This window comes from Lissotriton vulgaris, chromosome 8 (genome assembly GCF_964263255.1).
Source record: "Lissotriton vulgaris chromosome 8, aLisVul1.2, whole genome shotgun sequence".
Lineage (NCBI taxonomy): Eukaryota > Metazoa > Chordata > Amphibia > Caudata > Salamandridae > Lissotriton > Lissotriton vulgaris.
In genome coordinates this window covers 644,902,740-644,908,739 of record NC_141696.1, presented here as the reverse complement: position 1 = coordinate 644,908,739, position 6,000 = coordinate 644,902,740, and positions in this window count along the sequence as shown.

Genomic DNA, 6,000 nt, shown 5'->3' with positions numbered 1-6,000 from the left:
TTTAATCTTGACATTTGGACAATCCTGAATAAACATATTTTTTGTCCTCTTAGTCATTTTTAAATTATCACGATCACTTCGCACTGCACATCATCAGCACCACTGTTTTTTGAGAGCACCTTTGGTCGGATTAACTATTGGATAGGAATCTAGTGCTGTTGAGCTACACCATCTGGGGTTTGGCTACACAGATTCCATTCCGTCATCTCCCAGATGATGATGCTCCGCCAAAGTTGGTGGGCTGATGGGATTTGTTTCTGAGCCTGGTGCTTCTCAAATTGTAAGTGTCTGCTATTCTTGTCCTCTTGTTCCTCTGTACTAAGTTTGCCAAATTGACTGGTAATCCCCTGTTGTGTTTGTTTTGTACTTGATTTGGGGTGTGGAGATACTAGGTCAGTAAATATTATACCCTAGACCCTCTTGTAAAAATGTGTTGTTTTTCTCTATGGCTCTTCTCCACGTGCCCTTTTCATCAATTACAACTCCGAGATAGGGATAGGAAGGGGTGTGCTCCACCCTAGAGTTATTTTTTATAGATGTCTCTCCCTTTTCTTAATTTTCGGCCCAAATTCATGATAAAGGTTTTTTTATATTAATTTTTAGATCTAAATTTGACATGAATGAATTTGTATCGATTTAGTGAGCGCTGGAGTTCGAGGGGAGTGCGGGCAATAATCACTGTGTCATCCGCATAAAGGAGAGTGGGGATCGGACGATTTTGGACTAGGGGTAGGTCCTGGCACCCCTCCAACATGGCTACTTCCAAACCATTTGTGTAGAGGGTAAAGAGGAAGGGGGCCAGGACACAGCCCTGACCTTAAAAGGTGCAGTTAGTTTGCCCCCCAGGCCAAATCTCACTCTGGCTGTAGCGTTAGAGTAGATTTCACACAGGTAATTAACTAGCAGAGGGTCAACACCCATTCTTGTTAAAATTTCCCAGAGCTTTATATGGCCTATGCAGTCAAACGCTGTAGTAAGATCTATGTAGGCCATATGCAATCTCCCACCCTTCGCGTCCACGTATTTACTCCTGTTCAAAGTCAAGTTTAGAACCTGCTCGATGGTACCCAGGCCTTCCCTAAATCCGTACTGAAGGTCGGATATGATCTTATTATCTTCCGTCTGGTAGTGAAGGCGTTCTAATAAGATGCGCCCCACAACTTTTCCTGTAGTATCCAGTAATGAAATAGGACGGTAACACGTTGGACTATGACGATCGCCCTTTTTATAAACTGGAACCAGGATAGATTCTGACTAGGAGTCCAGCAAACCAACCTTACCGGTGGCTTCCAGTACCCTAAGCAAAATTGGGGCCCAAAGATCGGTTTTAAATTTGTAGAGGTCGACAGGCATCCCGTCAGGGCCTGGGGCCTTACCCCCTTTGCTGGCATTTAGGGCATGCTCGACTTCAGCTAAAGTAATATCTAGATCCAGTGAAATAGTAGAAGAACTAGTACTATTGCTGCTTGACCCTAGATTACACTGTACGAGGGACATATTTGCTATTGCTCCAAATATTTGCGAGAAATGAGCTATCCAGGCCGATTCATCGATAGTAACTTCTACCTTACTGTTCTCCCTTGGGCCAGACAGAAATGGAGTGTTTATGACATCCCAAAAAGCTGCGCTGTCGTTTGTTAAACAACTTTTATGTAGTTCTGCCCATAAATTCTCTTTGAGTTCCAGTTTCCTTTGTCGTAGGGCCTTGTGATAAGTTTTCCTAAGTTGAATAATCTCTGCCCTGTCTCTAGGGGTTAGAATAGGCTTTCGTACATGTTGAATTAAACCAGCCAACCTTGTTTTTTCTTACCCCTTTAGGTTTAATGATTAGGGCTTCTTTAACAGATTTGATTACTACGATGAAGTTATCAAGAATCTCTTGCGGGCTTGATCGATCAATCAGACAGACGCTAATTGCAGTCATGTAGTTTTTAACGACCCTTTCAGTAATCTTATCCGGATCTGACTGAGCCCACTTAATGGTGTAACCATTTAATCTGTTCATAGTCAAACTTTCCTCCCCATAAAGACTCGTCCTCCTATCCTTCCCTCATACCAACTGAAGAGAGAGGGTGATTGAAATAGGGAAGTGATCACTAAATACACAGTCATGAGTTTTAAAATTCGATATAAGGGATGAAGCCCTACTTGCCAGGAAAATGAAATCTATACAACTGGAGGCACCTCTACCGTTGAAGGTTGGGGTTAGAGGAACAGTGGGAGATATCAACTCATTTGCGTGGGCCAGTTGCAGGATCGTGATAGTCTCGTTCAAACAAACACCAATCCGGAAGTGGATAAAGTGGGTCATGTTGTTTTCTTGCTCATCTAAGAAGCCACATGTGGTATTGTCGTTTCGTTCACAGAGGGGTAAATTGAAGTCACCGCCCCAAATAATGATAGGGTTTTTTCCTTGATGGTTGTTATTAAAATCTAGAAGGAAGTCACAAATTTCCTTCAGAGTCATAATTAACTGAGATTGCTGTAGATTATTGTAAAAGTTAACTAGCACAAGGAGGTCCAGTTTGTTAATATCTATTGAAATGATCTGGTAGTTAGCCTCCATTCTTAGAGCAGTAATTTCCCTCACTTGTATTAAGTTAGAAATATAAACCTCCTTTTGCACTCCCTGATGGAGATGGATTTGCGGGGGAGAAAAAGGTTTTGTAACCATTTAGGTAAATAGGTAATACAGCCCACGTCTCTTGTAAACAAAGAATGCCATAAGTCCGCGCAAATGTAATCCACTCGCCTTGATTAATCTTAGAGCAAAGGCCAGCAATATTCCCAAAAATAATACTGAGTGGGATCCCTCTCGTGGAATTTGCAGCAGTGGAAAGGCCTATTAACGGGCCTTCCGGTTCCTTTAAACACATACTACCAGTTAGGGAACCCGTGTCTCGATCCAAGCCATTTGTTATAGGGGGGGTCTGCAGTAAAGATCTATTACCAAGAATAATTGTCAAGGGTTCTTCCTCTTGTTCGAATGAGACTGAAGTGGCTTTAGAAGTGAGAGGCCGAGGGTTTACTGCACAGACTGCTACCAAAGGGGGGCTCTGCAGTAAAGATCTATTACCAGAATTAGTTGTCAAGGGTTCTTCCTCTTGTTCAAATGAGACCGAAGTGGGTTTAGAAGTGAGAGGCAGAGGGTTCACTGCATGGACTGCTACCAAGGATGGAATAAGAACAGGGGTGATTGACTGTTATCTTCGCTTAAGCGGGAAATAGGCCCAGATGCACACATTGGTTGTCAATCCACTTCCTCTAGAAGTGATAGCAGCTCAAACCTGTTAGCGGTTATAACAGAGCCATTTCCTTACCCTCTAGGCCTAGGAACAGGTTTGAAGAAAAAGACCAGAGGAAAGGCCGCGATAGTTGTGGATAAAGCGGGAAGTTCCTCTTTGTGGTTTAAAAGAAAGCGAACCATTCGGGGGGACCTAAAATTTATAACTATACAATCGCCCTGAACGTACTTTGAAGAAGGGCCAACCAACCCCACTCTGCGAGCCATCAAAATTTAATTTATGTGCTGAGGGTTAAAATGCTTATATTTCGTCAGCCAATCCACCACTTTGTTACGAAGGGAAGGCCAGGATTCAGTCTGTGCCTGTTTTAAAGGTGGGACCCCTGTTAAGATTAGTACATACGGGCAGGATGCTGGTGGTAAAGCTAAAATATCTGTGCTGGGTTGGACAATAGGGTTGATAAGGTTGTCCCTTTTATCTTGCCCTTGATAATGCATATTTTCCACCCTAGCGGTTACCTTTAGTTTAGGATACTCTGGTACGTGGCTTATTAAGATTTCTGGTTGAGGTTCCCTTTGGGGGCCAGATTTGGGCTCTTGAGAAGATTGCCTATAGCCACCCTTTTGCTTGGGGGAAGGATTCGTGCTGCTGTGGGTCGTTTTTGAGTTTTCTAGTTGGATACTGATTGAATCTACGACCTCATTCAGTTGCTCTTTTTTCCTCTATATGCGGCCAAATCTTTCATCAAGGAGTGAACCATTCGGGGGGGACCTAAAATTTATAACTATACAATCGCTGTGAACGTACTTTGAAGAAGGGCCAACCAACCCCACTCTGCGAGCCATCAAAATTTCATTTATGTGCTGAGGGTTAAAATGCTCATATTTCGTCAGCCAATCCACCACTTTGTTACGAAGGGAAGGCCAGGATTCAGTCTGTGCCTGTTTTAAAGGTGGGACCCCTGTTAAGATTGGACAATAGGGTTGATAAGGTTGTCCCTTTTATCTTGCCCTTGATAATGCATATTTTCCACCATAGCGGTTACCTTTAGTTTAGGATACTCTGGTACGTGGCTTATTAAGATTTCTGGTTCCCTTTGGGGGCCAGATTTGGGCTCTTGAGAAGATTTCCTATAGCCACCCTTTTGCTTGGGGGAAGGATTAGTGCTGCTGTGGGTCGTTTTTGAGTTTTCTAGTTGGACACTGATTGAATCTACGACCTCATTCAGTTGCTCTATTTTCCTCTATATGCGGCCAAATCTTTCATCAAGGAGTACACTCATCTGGGTTGTCTTGGCCATAATCTGTGCTTCCATAATACCTCTAACAAGATCTTCAATAGAAGCCCTCGAGCCTTGTGAGACATCTTTGGAGTTTGAAGTGGATAAGTCTTTCTGCGGTTCAAAGTGGTTGGGAACTACCTCTGTTTGAGTTGCTACTGAAGCAGATCCCAAAAGAATAGAATCATGGTGGTCTTTTTTCCCTCCATCTTTGCCCCCTTGTATCCCTTCTGTTTCGTTCTTGTTACATGCCCAATTATCTGTATTGCTGACATTGCCTCTGCTCCGCTGGTAACAATTTTTGTCTGTCTCCTTTTAACCCTACCATTTTGGCATGGGAAAACGGAAAGTCATGGAGGGTGGGGGTGTATCCTCTACTAAAAAGGGGAAAAAGGCCAAAAAAACGCCCCATGCAACAATGAATTGCGTGTTAACTAGAATTGAAGACCTAGTTAATGATTGTGAAGAAGTTCTAGCTGGGAATAGTACTGATGTACTAGATGCTCCTGCAAAAAAGTCTGTCAGGGCTTCACCTAAGTTGCAAAGAAAACTAATTCCCCCAATGTTTGCCAAACAGAATCCCCGCAAGCAGAGCCCTAGTGCTTCGCCAAAGGTAGGATCAGACCAAGGTATTATTGTCCATAAGGCACCAGAGCCAGAACCCCGTGAGGGGCTTGATCAGGATTACGTTATGCCTTTGGTCCCATGTTCAAATAGGTTTGCTCCCCTGAATTTAGATCCCACAGACATAACAGTCACTTCTGAATCGGCAGTGAGGGTTAATTCTGATAGTGTCTCTGGGGGGAGAGATGCTAGCTGCAACCTATGCATGACCACTAAGTTGGAGCTCCTAGATAGGACCCAGACCCTGGAAAATCTATTGACATCCTTAATTGCGAAGGTGGCGGGTCTAGTCAAGGGAGCGGGCCAGGTGTCTAGACTCTGTTCCATCCACTCTACAGGGTCAACTTAAGATTGTTAATAAGGTAGGTCCTGCTCAACCTAGAGAGATTTCTTTAAATACCCCCTCATCAATGGCTAATGACACAAAAGGTGGTGGGAGGGTATGCAGACCACCTCATATTCCCACCTCATATGCAGCCTCTGTGAGATGCCCTATGCCAACAGGGCCTCTCCTGGGCCAAGCCCTACCCACGAGGCGTAAGCAACCAGTGGTGCGCCCTATTCCAGCTGCGAACACGTTCCCACTAAATTTGGGTGCACAAGCCATTCCACCACACTGTGTATCTGCTAGGCCCACTGTGTTCATGACTCCTGTTCCTACATTGGTCATGGCTGGGGGCTTTGAAAGTAAAGAGTCAATCCACAATAAAGAAATCCACTGGCTGAGGCACAGAAGGGGTTGCATTATAAGAGAAGATATGGCTAGAGTAAGACGGATCTCCAGGGCTTACTCCACGACCGATTGCGTGGAGATTGAATTCCTGGACCCCACTATAGCAAAAAATCTATTAA